Raw genomic sequence first — 25,432 nt, 5'->3', positions numbered from 1 at the left:
CACTTTGGGAGGCTGAGGCAGGCAGACCACTTGAGTCCAGGAGTTCAAGACCAGCTTGGGCAACATGGTGAAACCCTGTATCTACCAAAAATACCAAAATATTAGCCGGGAGTGGTGGACGGCGAGTATAGTCCCAGATACTTGGGAGGCAGAGGGGAGGATTGCCTGAGCCCTGGAAGTTGGGAGGTCAAGGCTGCATTGGGCCATGATTGTGCCACTGTACTCTTGCCTGGCCAAGCCTGTAATCTCAGCACTTTGGGAGGCCAAGGCGGGTGGATCACGCAGTCAGGAGTTCAAGACCAGCCTGGCCAAGATGGTGAAACCCCATCTCTGCTACAAATACAAAAATTAGCCTGGTGTGGTGGCAGGAGCCTGTAATCCTAGCTACTTGGGAGGCTGAGGCAGAGAATTGCTTGAATCCGGGAGGTGGAGGTTGTAGTGAGCCGAGATCGCGCCACTGCACAGCCTGGGTGACAGAGAAAGACTCTGTCTAAAAAAAAAAAAAAAAAAAAAAAAAAAAAGAGGCCGGGCGCCGTGGCTCACACCTGTAATCCCAACACTTTGGGAGGCCAAGGCGGGCAGATCACCTGAGGTCAGGAGTTCAAGACCAGCCTCAACATGGAGAAACCCGTCTCTACTAAAAAAAAAAAATACAAATTTAGCTCAGCGTGGTGGTGCATGACTGTAATCCCAGCTACTAGAGAGGCTGAGGCAGGAGAATTGCTGGAACCTGGGAGGCCGTGGTTGCGGTGAGCCGAGATCGCGCCATTGCACTCCAGCCTGGACAACAAGAGCTAAACTCTGTCTCAAAAAAAAAAAAGACTCACATGGAATGTCTTTCCATGTTAATTGGATCTATCAGTAGTGACCTGAACCTGTGAATCCAGGGTGCATACATGACTCAGGGAGTCAGATCCACAAGACACTCATGCTCTGATTCCAGCCCTTGGAATCAAAGGTAGCAGCCTTGATTAGCTCCAGGACTTCATAAGGGATGCAGAGGAAATTCTCTCACCCTAGCTAGCACCTTCTATATGAATTTTCTGGGCCAAATTCACACAAGTGAAACAACAGAAACTTGCTCCTTCAAGTCTGTGAGTTTTGGATTTAGAGATTGGATTTTCCGTAAGGGAGCAGCAAACAAAATAGGTTTTTGTTGTTTTGTATTTCCTTATTAAACAAGTAACTTACAATCATTTGGATAGACTTTATTGAAACAGGTGAGGTGCGACCTGGGGATTATGGAAGGTGGATATAGAAAGAGAGAATTGTTTCCTTTATTATAGTGAAACTTTACATGACAATGATGGTTTAATGCAGTCTTAAAAGAAAATGGAGCTGGGTTTGGTGGCCCACGCCTGTAATCCCAGCAGTCTAGAAGGCCGAAGCAGGCGGATCACCTGAGGTCAGGAGTTTGAGATCAGCCTGGCCAACATGGTGAAACCCCGGCTCTACTAAAAATACAAATATTAGCCCGGCATGGTAGCAGGCACCTGTAATCCCAGCTATTCAGGAGGCTTAGGCAGGAGAAGAGCTTGAACCTGGGAGGCGGAGGTTGCAGTGAGCCGAGATCATGCCATTGCACTCCAGCCTGGGGGACAAGAGCGAGACTTTGTCTCAAAAAAAAAAAAAAAAAAAAAAAAAGAAAGAAAAAAGAAAACGAAAACTTTCTTAGTTACTGATCAGCTTACTTGATTAGAGCATCATGCTAATAATGCCAATATTAGGGGCCCCATAGAGGCCAGGCCAAGATATAATTTTTTTTTCTTTTTTCTTTTTTTTTCTGAGGCAGTCTCCCTCTGTCACCCAGGCTAGAGTGCAATGACACAATCTCGGCTCACTGCAAACTCCGCCTCCCAGGTTCAAGCGATTCTCCTGCCTCAGCCTCCCGAGTAGCTGGGACTACAGGAGACTGCCACCACGCCCAGCCAATTGTTTTTGTATTTTTAGTAGAGACGCCGTTTCACCATATTGGCCAGGCTGGTCTTGAACTCCTGACCTTGTGATCCGCCTGCCTTGGCCTCCCAAAGTGCTGGGATTATAGGCGTGAGCCACCGCGGCCGGCCGGGGTATAATTTCTTTAAACCCTTGACAGTTTCTAAGTATCGATTCACATGTCCACATGAGGTTGCCGCTTATCTATTTCTTGAAATCTCCTCTCTGTCCTTCAGGGTAAAGAATGTCCAGTTCCCCATTTTGCTCAAAACGGAGCCCTGTTCCTTTTTAGAGATCCCCAAGGAAACTCTGTTTGCAGAAAACTGTTGACAAAGGTCTGCTCTCGAGACTCCAAGGAAGCCAGATTCACCTGCATTGCACAGATGGGATCCTGCACATTGGCACCTACTCGGGTAAGGCACCACATGGGCCTCTCAAAACCTGCAGCCAAACGCAGAGTTAAAAGAAAGGGAGCGGCCGCGTGCGGTGGCTCACGCCTGTAATCCCAGCACTTTGGGAGGCTGAGGCGGGCGAATCATCTGAGGTCAGGAGTTCGAGACGAGCCTGGCCAACATGGGGAAAGCTGGTCTCTACTAATTATCCGGGCGTGGTGGCACGCGCCTGTAATCCCAGGAGGCTGAGGCAGGAAAATCGCTTGAACCTGGGAGGTGAAGGGTGCAGTGGGCCGAGATCGCTCCACTGCACTCCAGCTTTGGAGACACAGTGAGACCTGTCTCAAAAAAAAAAAAAAAAAAAAAAAAAAAAAAAAAAAAAAAAAAAAAAGGAGAGAGGGTAATGGATTCGGGATTCAATAACAGCTCAGGACAAAGAAGGGACAAAGGTTCCTGAGATGGCTCAAGATCAAAGACAGAGTACAAAAAGTCTTTCCGTGTTTATGCTTAACAACATGCAAAGATTCTATCGGTTCAAACAGAGAGACTCACAAAGGCAACATGAAGAAAAGAAAAGACATCATATTTTTGATCCAAAAACCTTTTGCTTGTTAGGCAAAATAGTAACCGCTACACGACAGAAAAAAATACCCTGGAAGATCTCAGAATAGAAGGAGCTGGCCGGGCGCTTTGGCTCACGCCTGTAATCCCAGCACTTTGGGAGGCCGAGGCAGGTGGATCACCTGAGGTCAGGAGTTCAAGAACAGCCTGGTCAACATGGTAAAACTCCGTCTCTACTAAAAATACAAAAATTAGCCGGGCTTGGTGGCGGGCGCCTGTAATCCCAGCTACTCGGGAGGCTGAGACAGGAGAATTGCTTGAGCCCGGGAGGCGGAGGCTGCAGTGAGCTGTGATCGCGCCACTGCACTCCAACCTGGGCAACAAAGAGGGAAACTCTGTCTCAAAAAAAAAAAAAAAAAAAAAGGAGCTATGTCTATACAATCCAGCTTCAGTGATCTGGTGCGCAGTGGCTCACGCCTGCAATCCCAGCACTTTAGTTGGTAGAGGCGGATGGATCACTTGAGCCAGGAGTTAGAAGCCAGCCCTGGCAACATATTAAGACACTGTCTCTACAAAAAATTTTTAAAAATTAGCCAGCCTTTAGTCGCTTATGCTGAGGCAGGAGCATCACTTTAGCCCAGGAGTTCAAGTGAGCTGATTACGCCCTGCCCTCCAGCCTGGACTACAAAGCAAGACCCTGCCTTCGCCCCAGTGGGTGGGGGGCGAGTCACAATAGTGGTTCCCTCTGCATAGTGATTGGAAAGGAACTTAGAGTGCTCTTGAGCTGCATGCTGGTAGGCGGGGTTTATTCGGTTTGTGGAGAATCATCCAGATGAATATTTATATGTGAGAGGTTGATTTTTTTTAAGGAATTGGCTTATGCAACTGTGGACCTGGCTAGTAATTGCTAAATCCATAGGGCAGGCTGTCAGAAAAGGCAAGGAAAGGCTGGAAACAATATAGAAAATCAACGAAACCAGAAGTTGGTTCTTTGAAAAGTGGAGCTCACCACTTATTAATTTTTTGTTTGTTTGTTTTTCATGAAAGGGTGTGGAATTTTGTCAAATACTTTTTCTGTATCAATGGAGGTGATTATGTAATTTTTTTCCATTTATTTATTTTTTGAGACTCACTCTGTCACCCAGGCTGGAGTGCAGTGGCATGATTTTGGCTCACTACAACCTCTGCCTCTTGGGTTCAAACGATTGTCATGCCTCAGCCTCCTGAGTAGCTCCACTCAATGAACTAGAAATAGAAGAAAACTTCCTTAACATCATAAAGGCTACTTATGATTAACCTTCAACTAACATCATATTCAATAGTGAAAGGCTGGCCAGGCGCGGTGGCTCATGCCTGTAATCCCAGCATTTTGGGAGACAGAAGCAGGCGGATCACCTGAGGTCAGGAGTTGAAACCAGCCTGGACAACATGGCAAAACCCCATCTCTACTGAAAATACAAAAAAATTAGCTGGGCATGGCATGCGCCTGTAGTCCCAGCTACTCAGGAGGCTGAGGCACGAGAATCACTTGAACCTGGGAGGCAGAGGTTGCAGTGAGCTGAGATCTCACCACTGTACTCCAGCCTGGGCGACAGAGTGAGACACCATCTCAATTAAAAAAAAAAAAAATAGTGAAAGACTGAAAGCTTTTTTTCCAAGATCAGTAAAAGACAAAAATGCCCACATTCACCACTCTATTCGGCATAGTGTTGGCAGTTATAGTCACAGAAAGTAGGCAAGAAAGTGAAATAAAAAGCATCCCAGCTGGCTCTGCGGCTCATGCCTATAATCCCAACACTTTGGGAGGCTGAGGCAGGAGGATCACTTGAGCCAAGTAGTTCGAGACCAGCGCAGGCAATATGGCCAAACCCCATCTCTACCAAGAATACAAAAATTAGCTGGGTGTGGGTGGGAGGATCGCTGGAGCCCGGGAAGTCGAGGCTGCGAGGAGCCATGATTGCGCCACTGCACTCCAGCATGGGTAATCTCCTGTCTCAAAAAATAAACAAATAAAATGTATTTAAAATTTTTGAATTTAAAAAAGAAACTCATATGCCAATGTTTCACAGCAACATTATTGATTTGGGTTGATTCCACCTGTTGACTATTCAGAAAGCCTAAAAGGAGTAAAAATTTTGATACATGCTGTAATATGAATAAAGAGTGAGAACATTATTCAAAGTGAAATAAGCCAAACATAAAGGACAAATATATGATTTCCACAATAGTAAAATTCATAGAGACAGAAAGAGTAGTTACCAAGAGCTGGGGAAGTGGAGAGAAATGGGGAGTTATTATTTAAAGGTTACAGAGTTTCAATTTTGGATGATAAAAAGTTCATCCAAAATTTGGATAATGGGGATGGTTGCAAGATGATGTGAATGTACTTAATTCTACTGAAATGTACACTTAAAACTAATTCTAATAACAAATTTTATATTATGTATATCTTACCACAATTTTTAAAAGGCCGTAACAATATGTAAGGATGTAAATTAAGTGGTTTAGAAAAGTAAAGGGATAGGCCTAGCGCAATGGCTCATGCCTGTAGTCCCAGCACTTTGAGAGGCCAAGGCAGGCGGATCATGAGGTCAAGAGTTAGAGACCAGCCTGGCCAATACGGCGAAACCGCATCTCTACTAAAAATACAAAAATTAGCCATGCATGGTGGCGCAGACTTGTAGTCCCAGCTGCTTGGGAGTCTGAGGCAGAAGAATCACTTGAACCCAGGAGACAAAGGTTGCAGTGAGCTGAGATCACGCCACTGCACTCCAGCTTGGGTGACAGAATGAGACTCTGTCTTAAAAAAAAAAGAAAAGTAAAGGGATAAAGATATATAACACAAAGGTTAGGCTGAGTGTGGTAGCTCATACCTGTAATTCCAGAACATTGCAAGGCTGAGGCAGGTAGATCACCTGAGGCCAGGAGTTCAAGACTGGCTTGACCAAAATGGTGAAGCCCTGTCTCTTACTAAAAATACAAAAATTAGCCAGGTGTGCTGGCCCACCCCTATAGTCCCAGCTACTCAGGAGGCTGAGGCATGACAATCGTTTGAACCCAAGAGGCAGAGGTTGTAGTGAGCCAAAATCATGCCACTGCACTCCAGCCTGGGTGACAGAGTGAGTCTCAAAAAATAAATAAAATAAATTAAATAAAATAAAGTAAAAAAAAACAACAACAACCAAAAAAAAAAAAAAAAAAAAACCCCACAAAGGCTAACCATAAAAAAATTAACATAAAACGTATGTATTAACATAAAGTGTAGATTTTAAGACAAGGAGTATTACCATAGAGACGTGACATAATAAAAAAGAAAAGGAGGCATTTCATAGTGATGAAACAGAGACATTTTATAAAACAGAAACATGTGAATGCTACATGTGTAGCATTCAATATATATTGTATATATTCAATAATATATAACAATAATAAAAAATGACATGAAAACTTATGTCTACACAAAAATCTATCACGATTATTTGTAATCCTTTATTTATAATAGCAAAACCCTAGAAAACTACTAAAATGTACCTCAATAGGTAGATGGTTAAAGAAACTGTGGTACATCCATAACATAAACAACTACTCAACAATTAAAAGGCTGGAACTGTTGATACAACAAATTGGATGGATCTCAAGGGCATTAGGCTGTGAAAAAGGCCATCCTTTTTTTTGTTTTAAGACAGAGTCTTGCTCTGTCACCCAGGCTGGAGTGCAGTGGTGCCATCTCCACTCACTGCAACCTCCGCCTCCTGGGTTCAAGCAGTTCTCATGCCTTACCCTCCTGAGAAGCTGGGACTATAGTCGTGAGCCACCATGTCCAGCTAATTTTTGTATTTTTAGTAGAGATGTGGTTTCACCATGTTGGCCAGGCTGGTCTTGAACTCCTGGCCTCATGTGATCCACCTGCCTCGGCCTTCCAGAGTGCAGGGATTACAGGCGTGAGCCACCGCACCTGGCCTATTTCTATAACATTCTAAAAACAAAATAAAAAACAGAGATTAAGAACACATTAGGCCTGGCCCGGTGGTTCATGCCTATAATCCCAGCACTTTGGGAGGCTGAGGTGGGCAGATCACCTGAAGTCAGGAGTTCAAGAACAGCCTGGCCAACATGGTGAAACCCTTTGCCTACTAAAAATACAAAAAGTAGTCAGGTGTGGTGGCACGTGCCTGTAATCCCAGCTACCTGGGAGGCTGAGGCATGAGAATGGCTTGAACCTGGGAGGCAGAGGTTGCAGTGAGCCGAGGTTGCACCACTGCACTCCAGCCTGGTAACAGAGTGAGACTGTCTCAAAAAAAAAGAACATATTAGTAGTTGTGGCGGGGGGGGGGGGGGGGGGCGGTGGCATGGGAAGTGAGTGTAACTAATTAAGTGGTAGCACCCACAGGGAAATCTCTGTGGTGATGAAACATTTTTTTCTGGTTTCCAGTGATCGTTACACAAATCTACACATGATAAAATGACCTAGAACTATATACAAACATTGTACCAATGTCAGATTCTTGGGTTTGATATTGTACTATAGTTATATAAGATGCAGCCATTGGGGGGAAATAAATTAAGGGTACAGGGGACTTCTCTGTGCTTTCTTTGTAATTGCCTGTAAATCTATAATTATTTCAAAATTAAAAATTCAAAAACCTGATGGTAGTGGGGCATGGTGGCCCACACCAGTAATCCCAGCTACTCAGGAGGCTGAGGCAGGAGAATCACTTGAACCTGGGAGGCGGAGGCTACAGTGAGTTGAGATCGCACCACTGTACTTTAGCCTGGGCAACAGAGCGAGACTCCCTCTCAAAAAAAAAAAAAAAAAAGTAATAAGAATGTTCTCTAATCAATATAGAATTAAACTAGAAATCAGTAACAGAAACAAAGGAAAATATCCCCAAATGCTTGGGGAAATAACATCACACTCCCAAACAACCTATGGGTTAAAGATAAGTTACAAGAGAAATTAGAAAATAGTTTGAACTAAAAATAATAAAGTACAACATATCCAAACTTATTGATAGCTGCTAACACTGTTCTTGGAGAGAAAGCTATAGATTTATATACATATATTACCCAGTCGGGCACGTAAGAAGCTACAAGTCATCACTAAGTCCTAAAAACAAGTAAAACCTGAACAAACTGAAAACCCAAGTCTTCTTAAGTCTGTCAGAAAAAATGAGGTCACAGGGCAAGCCACTGCTCCCAAAATTGAAAAAGACAAATACAGAGAATCACAACTTACCAGAGCAGAAACCCACAGAACAGACACCATGTGAACTAGTGCTGGAGCAGGGAAACCTGAACTCTAATTAGCAAATTGTTAGTGGCTCAACATTGGCGAGTCTAGGAGATAAAAACTCCAGAACTCAGTCATCTGCACGCCACAATTTTGTTAATTTTACCTCAGGAGCTTGACTAGATTGTCATAGTGAATATGGGAGAAAAATCCCCTCTACCTCTGGTAGCAGGTGGAGCAAGAACCAGTTTGCAATAGGCTAGAGCATTTTGTTCTCTTAATAAGGTCTGCCCTCAGGAGAAATCATTTAACCTCAACCTAACCTTCTGGGGTTTTATCAGAGCCCAACTGATCTGCAGGAAGGGAAATAACCAATTCCAGCCCACTCTAGCCATCCAGTCCCACCTAAAGTGGGGGAAAACCTAGTAAGCATGTTTAAAGTTGACAGTCCAGAGACACAGGCTCACTAACAGACTGAGACCTACTTGTGGGACTACAGAATGCTTTATTCCCCCCACATCTTTCCACCACATTACTAAAGGCCTGCTTATAGCACCTCACTTTACCCAGTGGAGCATGTCCTGCTATCAAGGAAAAATGACAAGGCACAATGGAAAGCAAAATACACAGAAGAGACAGAGCAAGCATCAGAATCAGACTCAGATATGACAGGGATGTTGGAATTCTCAGACCAGGAATTTGAAACAACTGATTAAGATGCTAGGGGCTTTGGCCAGGCGAGGTGGCTCACACCTATAATCCCAGCATTTTGGGAAGCTCAAGTGGGCGGATCACGTAAGGCTAGGACTTCCAGACCAGCCTGACCAACATGATGAAACCCCATCTCTACTAAAAATACAAAAAAAATTAGCCGGGCCTGGTGGTACATGTCTGTAAATCCCAGCTACTCAGGAGGCTAAGGCACGAGAATTGATTGAATCCATGAAGCAGAGATTGCATGAGCCACTGCACTGCAGCCTGGGTGACAAAGCGAGGCTCTGTCTCAAAAAAAAAGAAAAAAAAAAAAAAACGTGGAAGGCTCTAATGTATAAAAAAGATGGCATGCAAGAACAGATGGGCAATGTGAGCAGAGAGATGGAAATTCTGAGAAAGAGCCAAAAAGACGTGTTAGTGATCAAAAACAGTATAACATCAAGATAATGAAAAGACAAGCAACACAGTGGGAGAAAATATTTGCTAAAGATACACCAGATAAAGTACTCTTATTCAAAATCTACAAAGAGCTCTTAAAATTCAACAGTAAGAACACAACCTCATGAAAAAAAAATGGCCAAAGACCTTAACAATCATGTCACCAAAGAAGATTATACAGATGAAAAATAAGCATATGAAAAGTGTTCCGCATCATATGTCATCAGGGAAATGCACATTAAAACAACAATAGGATATCACTACACGCCTATCAGAACAGCTAAAGCCCAGAACACTGACAACAGCAAATTTTGGTGAAGCTTTGGACTAACAGGAACTCTGATTCATTCCTGGTGGAATCACAAATGATACAGCTACTTTAAAAGACAGTTCGATGGTTTCTTGCAAAAGTAAACTTATTCTTCTCACACAATCCAGTTGTATTCCTTGGTATCTAACCCAAAAGAGTTGAAAAATTATGTCCACACGAAAATCTGTACACAGATGTTTATAGCACCTTTATTCGTAATTGCCAAAATTTGGAAGCAACCAAAATATTATTCAGTAAGTGAATGGATTAACTGTGATATATGTAGACAATGAAATATTATTCAGCATTAAAAAGAAATGAGATATCAACCCATGAAAAGACATGGAGGAAACTGAAATGCACATTACTAATAAGCCAATCTGAAAAAGCAAATATTGTATGATTGTAATTATATGACATTCTGGAAAGGCAAAACTATGAACACAGTAAAAAGATCAGTCATTGTCAGGGTTTGTGAGTATGGAGGGATGAACAGCCCAAGCACAGAGAATTTTTAAGGCAGTGAAACTACTCTGCATGATACTATATTGGTGGGTATATATCATACTTTCGTGCAAATGGATAGAATGTACAACACCAAAAGTGAAGCCTAATGTAGACTCCGGTCTGTGGGTGACGATGGTATGTCAAGATAGGTCAACAATTGTAATGAATGTACTATTCTAGTGGGGCATGTTGATAGTGAGGGAGTTATGCATGTGCGGGAGCAGGGGGTATATGGGAAATCTCTGTACCTTCTGCTCGAAGTTTTGCTGTGAATCTAGAACCTCTCTTTTTTTTAAAAAAAAAGTCTATAAAATGCATATGTAAGAAAGAAGAAAGGTTTATGTTTGTGAAACTTTATGAAGGGAAATGAAGCTTGGGACTTCAAGCTCGGTGGAGAATTGATTCAGAGTCAGCCCTATAATTGGTACGGACAGTCGTGAAGAACAGATATGAAGGGCCTGAACGAGGGACCTATCAACAACAGAGGAGAAGGACATTGTATAGAGTCTGAATGTAAGCTCAGTAGAATTTTGCAACGATTTTGACGCTAGGTGAGAGAGTGAGAAGGAATTCTGAGGTAAGCAGAAGGACAAATTCCAGTCATCACGTCAAGTAAGTAAACGTCAAATCTGGTCAGCGTCAAGATGTTTGAGATTTGTCTTATGGAGGTTATAGTTTTAGTATAAGGCTCATAGAACTCAAAAATTTAGCAATTTATGGGTTTTGGATATTTCCTAATCTCGATGTGGTGCTTGTTTTGTAGCAGTTTTAAAATGCGATTGTAGACACTGACTTGCATAGAAAGAAAACAAATTTCTAGGAAACAGGGATGATTAACAGGGAATTCCTGATTAGGTCCAGCAGGATAGTTCCTTCTCTTAGTAGGGGTTTCTGAGGTGTAAGCGGGGGTTTCTGTAGTGTAGTGGTTATCACGTTCGCCTCACACGCGAAAGGTCCCCGGCTTGAAACCGGGCGGGAACACTATCCTGTCCTCAATTTTGTCTTTCTAAAACTTACAGCGACCGCTTGTCTTCCTAAAATTTACAGCGACTGTTTTTAGAACTCCCGCTCTTAGGACCCCGTCCATTCGAATAAATTACTATACAAATGTAAGTTGTTTACACTGTGTAACTCAGCACTACGAATACGACTTGCTCTCTTCCTACACCAGATTTAGAGAAGAGGGAGCCCCGTGAGAGCCCAAAGACAACAAGAGGCTAAAGGAAGAAGGAGCATGTATCTATGTTGAAAGATCCCAGCCTGGTCCATTTGATGGGATTTGGAAGGAGGTCGAGTTGCCTGAGAAAAGAGTAACTTGAATTGTATAAGAAATGTTACTTTGTTAGAGAAGACTAACAAAAGCAGGACTTTAAGAATTCTTTTTATACTGGAACATTTCCCTGGTTAGTACTTTTTTTTTTTTTTTTTGAGACAGTCTTTCTCTGTTGCCCAGGCTGGAGTGCAGTGGCTGTAACCTCCGCCTCTTGGGTTCAAGCGATTCTCCTGCCTCAGCCTCCCAAGTAGCTGAGACTACAGGTGTGCGCCACCACGCCTGGCTACTTTTTGTATTTTTAGTAGAGACGGGGTTTCACTATATTGGCCAGGCTGGTCTCACACTCCTGACCTTGTGATCCGCCCACCTCAGACGGGGTTTCACTATATTGGCCAGGCTGGTCTCACACTCCTGACCTTGTGATCCGCCCACCTCAGCCTCCGGAAGTGCTGGGATTACAGGCGTGAGCCACCACGCCTCGCCTCTGTTTAGTACTTTTAAGTGCCCAAGCCTTCTAGCTATACTTGATATCATTGACTATCACTTTAGATTTCACTCCATTTCAAGGTGTCTCTAAAATCCAGTCTTTTGACAAATAACCACATTCCCAATCAGGACCGTCTTCCCAGTCAGGACTGTCTTCATGGGCATGCGACCTACGCATTTGCACAAGGCCAGCCACTTGATTTAATGCTCTGCTATTGCTGGTTTGAAATTCCTAATTTTCTTAAAGAAGGAATATTTCCATTTTGCACCGCACTCGTAAATTATGTAACTGGTTTTTCTCCTAAATGCTCACAAAGGAGTAATCATCCAATGTAATCATTCCTTACAGGGAGAAGCAAAAAGCTGAGCTCAATACTGCAACAAGGAATGCTATGAGGGAAGGCATTTGTAGAATGTGATACTTTGAAGATATAACTGATAATTTTTTTCTCTAAAGAGCAGCTAAAACATAACACTGTATCCAGGGTTTGATTAATTTTTTCCATCATTTTATTTTTATCTGTCTAATAAATGATCCACAACTTCAGGTCCCATTTGCTTCCAGCCTCTTGTTAAGTTTTTTGTTTTTGTTTGTGTTTTCTTTTGGTGTTTCACTAATCATTCTTCTTATCCTCTCAAGACGTTGTCATGTTACTCCACTTTTCAATATATTCCGTGAAATTCTAGAGTTCAGAATCATGCAAGGAGGAAGTTATCACAACCCTCAATTTATACAATATGTATGTCTTATCTCCTTCCTTGCCTTCTTTTGAATTGTATTAAAATCAAAAATCTTACATGAAGCTGTAAGTTCCTTAGAAATATGAAAAGTAGCTACAAATATTTAAACGTAGAAGATTGCAGCTCAATTCTAGATGGTTCTGGATGGTTGGTCTCTGGCATAGATTTAGCTAATTCATCGTAAATGTTTCAAACTCATCACCATGTTCCTCTACAAAGTGCCTCAGACATCGAGATTCAAGGTTTGCTGCTTTATTAGATATAAATCCAAGTCAGGTTTAACTAGTGACAAGAATTTACCTAAATTTAGGGGAAGAAATAAAGAGGCCTCGCTGGGATTTGAACCCAGGATCTCCTGTTTACTAGACAGGCGCTTTAACCAGCTAAGCCACGAAGCCTCACATGTATTGTGGGGGAGTAATTTATTATTTTATAAAAATTTACACCTCAGCCTGTCAATGTTTCTACCTCAGTGATTTTCTTTGTAGGAACACAATACCACATTTCTGGATCTCAGTCAAAACCAGAGAATAATGTTCTTGCTGTAGAATAAGAATAGATCCTGAATTAAGAAGACTATTTTCCTTTAGGAAACTGCTCTAAATGTCAAGAACACCTCCAGACGATAAGCTCTGGTGGCCAGGTAAAAAACTTGCTTAGTTTTGAGAACAATTACATCTCTTATGCCTGGCAGTGAATTTGCCTTCTGATGAACTCTCATTTCATTTGTTCATTCAGTGGGTAAGTGGTATCAGGAAAAACACTCTCTACATTTTTCTCTAACTTGGCCCCCAATGATTCTGCCTGTCCAGCATGCAAAATATGGTCACCCTGGCCACGTCTGACTTCTTGCAACATGAACTCGACCTCTAGGATGGCGTTATCAAAATCAGGTAATGGTGCAGATTAAATTCCTTGGGTAAATATTTTCGGCCGGGCGTGGTGGCTCACGCCTGTAATCCCAGCACTTTGGGAGGCCGAGGCGGGCGGATCACGAGGTCAGAAGATCGAGACCATCCTGGCTAACGTGGTGAAACCCCGTCTCTACTAAAAATACAAAAAATTAGCCGGGGGTGGTGGCGGGCGCCTGTTAGTCCCAGCTACTCTGGAGGCTGAGGCAAGAGAATCGCTTGAACCCGGGAGGTGGAGCTTGCAGTGAGCCAAGATCGCGCCATTGCACTCCAGCCTGGGTGACAGAGCGAGACTCCGTCTCAAAAAAAAAAAAAAAAAAAAAAAATTTTTTTTTCAAATAAGGTTCTACTTAGTTTGAACATCTATGTACTTAAGATACAAGTTATCTGTCTCCCAACTACAGGCAGAGGAGACATAGGATAATCTCGATACACAATCCTATTCAAAAAGAACAAAAACAAGAGGAAAAAGAAAAAGAAAAAACAAAAAACAAGAGGCACACTGGTCTGTAGCAATTGTAGAATTCAGTGGGCACATAACGCTAGTGCGTTGATTGGAACTCAGTAATGCCCTCTGAGAATGACTCCCTAGTCTCTTGGGTCCATCTCCTGGGTTCTTATTCCACGCTCAGATTCATCCATTCTTTTAATAAGAAATATCATTTACTTGCAGCTGAATGGTTTTCTTAGCCTACTTCTTTCCCATAGTAGTCTGGGAGGAAGAGGGGTGAGGTCCAGTCTTTTCATTTTATGCTGTCCTTTATTCCTTTCAGTCCAGACTGTCAATGTTCAAATACTATAATTTTCTTCAAAAAATGTGACTTTATGAAAGTTACTGAAGTTTATTCTTTTAGACCAGGGGTTCACGAACTATAGCCCACAGGCCAAATCTGGCCTTATATCTATTTTTATACAGGTTTATTGGAACATAACCACATTCATTCATTTAGCATTATCTGTAGCTGCTTTCCTGCAACAGCTGATTTGTGTAATTGCCACATCAACTGAATGGCCCACAAAGCCTAAAATATTTACTATCTGGGTCTTCAAAGAAAAAGTTTTCCAGGCCAAAAGCAGTGGTTCATCCCCATAATCCCAGCACTTTGGGAGGCCAAGGCAGGAGGATCACTTGAGCCAAGGAGTTTGAGACCAGCCTGGCCAACCTGGTGAAACCCCCTCTCTACTAAAAATACAAAAAAAATTAGCCGGGTATGGTGGTAGTCCCAGCTACTTGGGAGGCTGAGGCAGGAGAATCACTTGAACCTGGGAGGTAGAGGGTGCAGTGAGCCAAGATCGGACCACTCACTGCCCTCCAGCCTGGGCAGCAGAGTAGGACTCTGTCTCAATAAAAAAAATTGTTTTTTAAGTTCGCCAATCTCTTTTAAAACAAAAGCCACATTCATGAAAATAATGCCTTGTCTCCCTTTGGCTTCCCATAAAACTGCAGTAGGGCCACATTCTTAAGAGTTGTAGAATTATTGTTTGAACTATAGGATCCTTAAGGTATGTCCTTAAGAACATTAAGGGTTTGTTTAGATACCACCTTAAGTCTCTTTGTGGTATTAATAAAGGACTTACAATAACACCCTTGGCTTCATCTTTAGACCACATTTTCTGATCGTACTCTAAACAATAAACTAAAACATTTGTAAGACTCACCTCATTTATTTCTCTTCTCTCAGGTATCACAGTCCCAAACTGACAGCAGGCGATGCCTGAAAACAGTTATTTCACATACTTATGTCCAGTATATTTTTCTTGTTGTTTGCAATTTTCTTAACAGTGACTTCTCCACAGGTAGAAGCAGAAACCCATATCTCTTTTGTTGGTGTTCTTTTTCAATAGTATTATAATTTCAAGTTCCATTCACATTATTGCATGTATATCTACTCTGTTACTTTTTATATTGCTTAATAGCCTATGGTGTGCATTTGTAACAGTTTACCTGTCCACTTTCCAATAATAAATATTAAATTTTCTTTCAATTTCAAAAGACTAAAATAAGGCTGTGATTAACTTTATCACATGTGTACTCTCAGTAGTTTTGTAAGATTTGAGGCAGTGGATAGGGTGGGGGAAGATTTATGCTTAGGAGAAGAGCAGTTACATCATAGAATGTGAATATACTTAATTTGAATAAGAAGTACTCCAGAATGGCTTCATTAATTTAAACTTCGACTAGCAGGACAGGAGGGTTCTTTTATCACTAGTCCTGCAAAAACTGATTTTATTCACCTTCTAGTTTTGCCAATGTAATGACAGTAAATGCAATATATCTTTTTACTTTTTATTTCTGTGATTACTAAAGATTTTGTACAATCTTTGTTAGTCTTGACATATTTCTGTCCTCTAATTGCCTGTTCTATCTTTTGTTCATTTCCTTTTGATCTTGCTGTCCTTCTCTTGCAGATTTTCATGGCTTCTTGATATATATTAAGCCCTTGCCACTTTTGGAGACAATTCAAACATACTCTCTCATTAGCGCATCTGTCTACATATTTATATTTCTACTGTGTCGTTTATCTTACATATTCTTGATTTTTTAATTTAAGATTATTTTAGCTGGGCGTGGTGGCTCACGCCTGTAATCACAGCACATTGGGAGGCTGAGGCGGGGGGGATCACCTGAGGTCAGGAGTTTGAGACCAGCCTGACCAACATGGAGAAACCCCCGTCTCTACTAAAAATACAAAATTTGCCGGGCGTGGTGGTACACGCCTGTAATCCCAGCTACTCGGGAGGCCGAGGCAGGAGAATCGCTTGAACCTGGGAGGCAGAGGTTGCGGTGAGCTGAGATCCTGCCATTGCACTCCAGCCTGGGTAACAGGAGCGAAACTCCGTCTCAAAAAAAAAAAAAAAAGATTTTTTTAAAGTTGGGGGTTTTGCTATGTTGGCCAGACTGGCATTGAACTCCTAGGCTCAAGCAACCCTCCTTCCTCAGTCTCCCCAGTAGCTGGACTACAGTAGCTATATTCTTGATTTTAATGTAAGCAAATATGTCTTCTTTGTTTTTTGCCTTATTGTTTGTGTTTTTGAAGTTTTCAAAAGTTTTCTGCTCCTGGGTATAAGGAGGTTCTCCTTCATATACTTTTTTTTATTTTTTATTTTTGAGACGGAGTCTCGCTCTGTCCCCTAGGCTGGAGTGCAGTGGCAGAATCTGGGCTTACTGCAACCTCCACCTCCCCAGCTCAGGCGACTCTCCTGCCTCACCCTTCCGAGTAGCTGGAATTACAGGCATGTGCCACCATGCCCAGCTAATTTTGTATTTTTACTAGAGACAGGGTTTCACCATGTTGGCCAGGCTGGTCTCCAACTTCTGACCTCAGGTGATCTGCCCACCTGGGCCTGCCAAAGTGCTGGGATTACAGCTGGAGCCACCGTGGCCGACCGTCCTTCATATACTTCGAATAGTTTTCTTTTTTACTGTCACATGTAGATATTTAAACCCTCTAGATAAGTGTACTTTTAAAAAACTTCACAGCTGATTGATTCTGCTCTGTAGTTCGTGTTAAGAGCTAACAGCAATAGAATATTCTGAACATTTTTATGTCTATCTATATACGATGGTTTCTTTCTCTGATACGCTTTCCATGGAACCTTCCAGTCACCTCCATCCCCATCCTCAAGTGAGTTCTTGCCCCAGCAGCGAGAGACCTGAATTTCCTTCAGTGTTTGGTAGAAGCGGGAATCTCTCAGGCCATATCTCCTCTTATAGGAATGGAACCTTGATCTGGCCGAAGACGGAACCCAGAGCCCAACAGCCAAAGGACTTCAGGGGTCCATTCCTTTTCCATGGCTTCATCAGGCAGAGAAAGATCCTGATGTGGACCCAGGCAGTCCTGAGCACCACAAATAAGGCCTGGACTCCTGTTTCCTCAGCTAATGAGATTCTAAGGAGATGTCCTCTGACTTTCTTTGCTTGTCTGCTGCAGACCACACAACCTTTGCATATCGTGGTGCTTTCCTCTGATTACCTGAAAAACAAAGGGGCACGCCACACACTAGGTGTTCAGTATTGTTACATAAATTAATTATATTCCAATCCTACTTCAGGATTTCATTTCAGCTCTGTGTCCTCCAGACCCTAAACTTCCTTTCTACGAGCTTATTTCATGAGTTCTTAAATTCCCCATGACAGCTTTAGCACCCTTTACTGAGTGCCGTTTAGCAGACTATTGAAGTTAGAATTACTGGAGGGTGCTTGGTAAGATTAAGATTCTTGGGACCCATAGTAAATCGCTTTAGTCAGGATCATTGCACGAGGGGTTCTAGAATCCACATTTGTAATAAGTCTCCCAGGAGATACTTTAGCCACAAGGATTGGATTCTCTGTTGTAACAATTACGAGCTTTTCCAGGAGCACTTTGAGTTCTGGGGTATTTCTGTGCAGCCCACACACAGCTCAATATGTTCCTTTTGTAGATAGGTTGCATTGTCAGTTTAAAGCATTTTGTCATTAAAATCAAAGAATTTGAACTGCCTTTGTGTCCACTAAAGATCTTAAAATTTACCCCAGGATGAACTATTTTTAATATAATAAACCTTGGGCCACCAATCCTGATGCCTCCAATGACATCAGTGTGTCTGGAGTGGAGGTTTGAATTCAGCAGGCAAAACGGTGATCTCTGAAGAAAAAATCGGGACAGTGCCTTTAGTGAAGTAGAAGTAGTAGGTGGTGTTAATGCTGTGGTTTCCACTAGGGCACTCCCTCCCCTCATCTCTCCACCCTTCCCCGCCCCTCGCCCCCCTTGTTTTTCTTTTCAAATCAAGTAAAAACAAAAATTTCTGTGGAAATTTTTGACCAAGTGAGGAGACTCAGGAGAAGTGATTGATGAACACATGCTGTGTTTTCCCATTATATCCTCCTCATATTTTAATACAATTCAGTAAAAACAGGAATAATTCAGTACTTGCTTAACGCTCAGTGCAAATGCCTTTGTTGTTATAAAAAAATGATTGCCTAAAGGCTATTGCCAGTGACCGGGATGGCCGAGTGGTTAAGGCGTTGGACTTAAGATCCAATGGGCTAGTGCCCGCGTGGGTTCGAGCCCCACTCTCGGTAGATTAAGTTTTTATCTCCAGACTCCTTTCAATACCAGCATTTTAAAAGTACGCGAAGGTAACTTCATTGTTTTTCTACCCCTTTGCGTTAACACTAATGTTTTTTGTCTTCAAATCTAAAGAAATCGCCTCAATAGGCAGTAGTGTGTGAATGATTCTCTACCACAACCTATCAGATTGCCAACAGAAGGAAAAACCCCTCATATCCACCGCTCACATCCATGGTCTGCTCCAGGACTTTCAATTCCACCAGGAATTGAACCTCTGAGGCTATTTGACCGTAAGGCCACAGGTAAGAAACTCTAGTTCTGGGTACCTCCCAGGAAATAAGAGCCACTCCCCAGGATTCTCATAGTTTCCAAATGATTGTACAAGAAAAGCCCAACTCTTAGCTAGGACTGTCTCTCACACACTCTGGAGAGCATGGTTGAGCCCTTCTCAACAGAGTTTATCTTGTTTTTTTCCAGTTTGAAATGTGAAAATGATCCCTCAGGGAGTTTTATTTTGCATTTAACTGGTTATATTGTCCTTGAGCACCTTTTTATATGTTTAAAAGCCATCTGTATTTCCTTTTCTGTTACATGCATAGTATTCTGTGCTAATTTTTCTACTTAGTTGTTAGGTCTTTCTCTTATGATTTGTAGGGTCTCCTTAAATATGGCTTGATTAAACTTTGTTTTGACATGAATCACAAGTAGTCTAGTTTGTTGTCTTTGAACTTTGGGGTGGCTTGGGACATGTGAAAATGGGTATCTATGCAACCACCAAAGTTATCAGTCTTTTCTTCAAGTTTTATGTTTAACTTAGATATGCCTTTCCCCATTACGAGGTCATTTCACAAAATAACTTTATATCTTCTAGAATATTCTTTTTTATATTTAATTATTTGATCTCATTTTTCCTCTGGTGTAATATGTGAGGTACAGATCCAATTCTGCATTAGTTCCAGAAGACTACCACTAATCCCAACACCATTACTGAACACTCATATTTCCCAGAGCGATTGAAATGACAGCATACTAAATTCTGTTCCCTTTAGAATTCATAGGACCTTGTGTCTCTAAGAGGATTTGAAAGAGTGGACTTTGGAATTCAGCAATCAGATGTCCTAATTCTGGCTTTCCCATTGAACCTCTGAATCTTGATTTCCTCATCTTTTAAATAAAGATAATAATCCCTACTTCATGGAAGGGAGTTGTAAGGATTAAAAGAAATACATATATATATATAGTATCTAAGAAAATGCCTGGCAAATTTAAAAGTGCCCTTTCCCACTATACAGATTAGTACTCTTTTCTCTTAGAAGAAACTCACACTTTCCTTTAGAGCCATCCTTCAGAGAAACTCAGAAATTAGATATTGTTCTGGTAGTTAACTTGTTTCTATGTTGGATGATTATTGTCCTGATAGTTATGCTTCCATGTTGAGATCAAACACCAAGATCCCACACTTGAAATTTCTCTGATCCACGTGGCAGCACAAATTGGGTCATTTTCATGAGCTGCCTCAGTGCTTTGAGTTTGTCCCTGGCCCTGAGAGGGTTGGGGATGTTGGGGCGCAGGGAAGGAAGCACCTTCTGAGGATGTTTATTTGCAACCTCACAGCCAGAATACTCAGGTTTGAGAAAGACTAAGTTCCCATAGAGGAGAATAATTCATCCCTGGCAAAGGTTGGTTTTCTTACTTTTATTTCTGTCACGTGGATGGGGTAGGAAAAAGAGGATGAGTGGTTTTGTTATGTTTCAAAATGAAACTCCAGATGATATGGTTTGGCTGTGTCCCCACCTAAACCTCATCTTGAATTGTAGCTCCCGTAATTCCCATGTGTTGTGGGAGATAATTGAATCACGGGGGCAGTTTCCTCCAGTCTGTTCTTGTGGTAGTGAATAAGTCTCACAGGATCTGATGATTTCATAAGGAGTTTCCCCTTTCACTTGGCTCTCATGCTCTCTTGTCTGCCACCACCTAAGACGTGCCTTTCGCTTTCCACCATGATTGTGAGGCCTCCCCAGCCACGTGGAACTGTGAGTCCATTAAACCTCTTTTTCTTTATGAATTACCCAGTCTTGGGAATGTCTTCATCAGCAGCATGAAAATGGACTAATACACCAGATGACATAGATTTTACCTGAATCAGATCTTTCTGAAAACACAGCAGTCTGTTTTCTGTGTGGTCAGTTAGCTCAGTTGTTTAGAGTGTAGTGCTGACGACATTAATATTAGGGAATGATCCCTACAGAAGTTAATTTATGTAACTTTTCCTAATGGGAGGGCCAACTGCAACCTAAAGTCACCACCCAGTGCACACCTCTGCCACAAGAGATTTGAATCTATTGTATCTGTCATTTGGTTTTATAATATTTGTCTGATCATTAGTGATGCTGAAAATTTCTACTCAACTCTAATTTCTGTTGTTTGTTTGTTGTTGTTGTTGTTGTTTTTAGACAGTCTTGCTCAGTCGCCCAGGCTGGCAGTGGGTGATGCGATCTCAGCTCACTGCAACCTCCACCTCCTGGGTTCAAGCCATTCTTGTGCCTCAGTCTCCTGAGTAGCTGGGACTACAGGCATCTGTTACCACGCCCGGCTAATTTCTGTATTTGTAGTAGATATAAGGTTTCCCCATGTTGGCCAGGCTGGTCTGGAACTCCTGGCCTCAAGTGATTCACCCACCATGGCCTCTCAAAGTGCTGGGATTATGAAGCATGAGCCACCCTGCCTGGCCAGTTGTTGTTTCTTGAGATAGGCAGAATTCTAAGATAGCCCCCAAGAATTCCCCCTCCACCTGGATATTACAAACCTGCATAATACGCTGAACTGTGAATATGATTAGGGTATGTTATATAGCACAGTTGACTTTAAGCAAGGGAAATCATCAGGGATGAGCCCGGCTTAATCAGGTAAGTCCTTAAAAGAAACTGGGCATCCTGTAGTCCCAGCTCGTCGAGGTGGGAGGATTGCTTGAGCCCGGAGGCTTGAGATCATAGTGAGCTATGACTATACCACTGTACTCCGGCCTAGGTGAGAGTGAGACTCCATCTCTTAAAAAAAAAAAAAAAAAAAAAAAAAAAGAACGGGCTCTTCCCAGAGTCAGAGATTAGAAATGTGAGAGAAATTGAAGAGTCTGAAGTTGGGCTGGCTTTGAAGATGAAAGGGCCACCTGTGTGAAGATGGCCTTTAGCTGCTGAGGGCACCCAGCTGACAGCAAGGAAATCGGGATTCTCGTATAACCGTGAGAGCTGCGAAAAGGATCTCAAGATCCAAATAAGAACCCGGCTGGCTGGGTGCGGTGGCTCACGCCTGTAATCCCAGCACTTTGGGAGGCCAAGGCGGGCAGATCACCTGAGGTTAGGAGTTCGAGACCAGCCTGATCAACACGGAGAAACCCCGTCTCTACTAAAAATACAAAATTAGCCAGGCGTGGTGGTGCATGCCTGTAATCCCAGCTACTCGGGAGACTGAGGCAGCAGAATCGCTGGAACCGGGAATTGGAGGTTGCGGTGAGCCAGGGTCACACCATTGCACTCCAGCCTGGGCAACAAGAGCGAAACTCCGTCACAAAGAAAAAAAAAAATCCGGCTAGCCAATGAAGTTAGTCTTGCTAGATTCTGAGCAGAGAACCCAGATACCCAGTGCCCAGACTTCATACCTACAGAACTGTGAGTGGATAAATGAGCATTGTTATAAGCTGCTAAGTGTGATAATGTGTTACACAGCAACATAAAACTAATAGATTTCTTTCTTTCTTTTTTTTGAGACGGAGTCTTGCTTTGTGGCCCAGGCTGGAGTGCAGTGGCGGGATCTCAGCTCACTGCAAGCTCTGCCTCCCGGGTTCATGCCATTCTCCTGCCTCAGCCTGCCCAGTAGCTGGGACTACAGGCGCCTGCCACCACTCCCGGCTAACTTTTTTTTTTGTATTTTCAGTATTTTCAGTAGAGACGGGGTTTCACCGTGTTAGCCAGGATGGTCTCAATCTCCTGACCTCGTGATCCGCCGCCTCGGCCTCCCAAAGTGCTGGGATTACAGGCGTGAGCAACCGCACCCCGCCTAAAACTAATAAATTTCTATTTGGTTGTTTGTTAAAGCAAATAACAGAATGCTAAGATGGAAATGTTACAGCAGAAAATTGGGTTGTATAGGATAGGGTGTCAAGTGCCTCTAAGAGCCACTCTCCATCTAAGCACCTTGCTCTCTCTGTCCCTTTGTTGGGGTCCTGAAACTGACTCTCTGAGGGACCCTCAAACATTTCCTCAATGGATACTTAGAAGCTAATAATTGGGCTGGGCGTAGTGGCTCACGCCTGTATTCCCAGCACTTTGGGAGGCCAAGGAGGGCGGATCACCTGAGGTCAGGAGTTCGAGACCAGTCTGACCAACATGGAGAAACTCTGTCTCTACTAAAAATACAAAATTAGCTGGGCATGGTGGTGCATGCCTGTAATCCCAGCTACTCGGGAGGCTGAGGCAGGAGAATCGCTTGAACCTAGGAGGCAGAGGTTGTGGTAAGCCGAAATCGTGCCACTGCATTCCAGCCTGGGCAACAAGAGTGAAACTCTGTCTCAAAAAAAAAAGAAACTAATAATTACATTTTAGATTAATAGAAGCATATATTCCCTAAGTATGTAAATACAATTTTTTAATTTTTTTGTTTCTTTATATAAGTATAATTTATAAATACAGATATGTATTCGTAGATATTAATTTCACATTTAACATATAACAATAGCTACCAATTCATTCCTTAAACTTTTTTTTTTTTGCAGCACACATCTAGTTACTAGGAATGCAGCAATGGGGGAAAAATAAGTCCCCACTCTCCCAAGCTTTCTGGTGCAGAGGACCAGAAGAGGACCTCGAAGGTGTCTTTTCTTTTCTTTGAGATGGAGATTTGCTCTTGTTGCTCAGGCTGGAGTGCAATGGCACCATCTTGGTGGCTCACTGTAAGCTCCACCTCCCGGGTTCAGGCCAGTCTCCTGTCTCAGCCTCTCCAGTTGCTGGGATTACAGGTGTGTGACACCATACTCGGCTAATTTTGTATTTTTAGTAGAGGCAGGGTTTCGCCATGTTGGTCAGTCTGGTCTCGAACTCCTGACCTCAGGTGATGTGCCTGCCTCAGCCTCCCAAAGTGCTGGGACTACAGGTGTGAGCCACTGTGCCTGGCCAGGTGTCTTTTCTTTTTAAAGAGAAACAGAATCATTATTTTACATATACATATATAATATGAGACCAACAAATTCCAAGATCTGCAGTCAGGAAACTGGATACCCAGGAGAGCCAGTGGTATAGATCCAGTTTGAAGGCCAGCAGGCTCAAAATCCAGGAACAGCCAATGTTTCAGGTTGAGTTCAAAGGCAGAAATAAAACCAATGTCCCAGCTAAAAGGCAGTTGGGCAGGAGGAATTCCCTATTCTTCCTGGGAGGCCAGTCTTCTGTTCTAGTCAGGCTTGCAACTGATGGGATGAGGCCCACCCACATTGGGGAGGGTAATCTGCTTTATTGGTTTTTTTTAATTAAAATTTTATATTTTTAGAGACAAGGCCTCACTATGTTGTCCATGCTGGTCTCAAACTCCTGTGTTCAAGCAATTCTCCCACCTCCATGTCCTGAATTGCTGGGATTACAGGTGCAAGCCATCATGCCTGGCACAATTTATTTATGTAAGAGTTAAACTCGGCTAGGTGCCATGGGTCACACCTGTAATCTCAGCACCTTGGGAGGCCAAGGTGGGCGGATCACTTGAGCTCACAAGTTTGAGACCAGCCTGAGTACCATGGTGAAACCACGTCTCTACCAAAAATACAAAAAATTAGCCTGGTGTGGTGGTGCAGACCTGTGGTTCCAGCTACTCGGGAGGCAGAGGCAGGAGAATCAAGCTTAGGAGGTGGAGATTGCAGTGAGCCATGATCGTGCCATTGCACTCCAGTCTGGGCAACACAATGAGACCCCCTCAAAATATAAATAAAAATTTAAGGCCGGGCATGGTGGCTCATGTCTGTAATTCCAACACTTTGGGAGGCCAAGGCAGTTGGATCACCTGAGGTCAGGAGTTCGAGACCAGCCTAGCCAACATGGTGAAACCCAATCTCCACTAAAAATACAAAAATTAACTGTGCATGGTGGCAGGTGCCTGTAATCCCAGCTACTTGGGAGGCTGAGGCAGGAGAATCGCTTGAACCCAGGAGGCAGAGGTTGTGGTGAGCCAAGATTGTGCCATTGTACTCCAGCCAGGGCGACAAGAGTGAAACTCCGTCTCAAAAAAATTTAAATTTAAATTTAAATTTAAATTTAAAAATGTTAAACTCAGCCAGGCATGGTGGCTTACACCTGTAATTCCAGCACTTTGGGAAGTAGAGGTAGAGGGATTGCTTGAGACCAGGAGTTCAAGACCTGCTTGGGCAATATGGTGAAACCCTGTCTCTACAAAACACAGAAAAATTGGCCAGGTGTGGTAGCACATGCCTGTAGTCCCAGCTACTCAGGAGGCTGAGGTAAGAGGATCACTTGAGCCCAGGAGGTCGAGGCTGCAGTGAGCCAAGATTGTACCACTGCACTCCAGCCTGGGTGACAGAGAGAGACCCTGTCTAAAAAATAACATTAATAATAATATTAATAAGTCAAACTCATCCAATAATACACTCACAGAACACCCAGAATATTGATTGACCAAATATCTGGGCATATCATGGCCCAGTTGAATTGACACATAAAATTAACCATCACAACAGTTTAGTGTAAGAGAAAACAAAATTTAAAAATAAAGAACAATTTTCACCAAACTTAGCATAGTTACAACGAAAGAAACAGATGCAATATTTTTTGCTTAAATTTTTTTTGCACAAGTCATATATATTCAGATGGTTCAAAAATGAGAAAGTATT

General features: G+C 42.7%; 3 non-coding genes across 3 annotated transcripts; 2 read left to right on the top strand and 1 right to left on the bottom strand.

Annotated features, from left to right (window-relative positions):
- The first annotated feature begins 10,995 nt into the window (after positions 1–10,995).
- On the top strand, positions 10,996–11,068 carry TRNAV-CAC (transfer RNA valine (anticodon CAC)). The gene has a single exon. It is a non-coding gene; the product is annotated as a tRNA-Val (tRNA).
- Positions 11,069–12,911: 1,843 nt separating this feature from the next.
- On the bottom strand, positions 12,912–12,985 carry TRNAT-AGU (transfer RNA threonine (anticodon AGU)). Its single transcript has one exon. It is a non-coding gene; the product is annotated as a tRNA-Thr (tRNA).
- A 5,492-nt stretch (positions 12,986–18,477) lies between these two features.
- Positions 18,478–18,560, top strand: TRNAL-UAA (transfer RNA leucine (anticodon UAA)). The gene has a single exon. It is a non-coding gene; the product is annotated as a tRNA-Leu (tRNA).
- Positions 18,561–25,432: the final 6,872 nt, after the last annotated feature.

The sequence above is a fragment of the Pongo pygmaeus genome, chromosome 5 (genome assembly GCF_028885625.2).
Source record: "Pongo pygmaeus isolate AG05252 chromosome 5, NHGRI_mPonPyg2-v2.0_pri, whole genome shotgun sequence".
NCBI lineage: Eukaryota > Metazoa > Chordata > Mammalia > Primates > Hominidae > Pongo > Pongo pygmaeus.
Note: the sequence above shows the minus strand (reverse complement) of the source record. Positions and strands in the feature narration are given on the sequence as shown.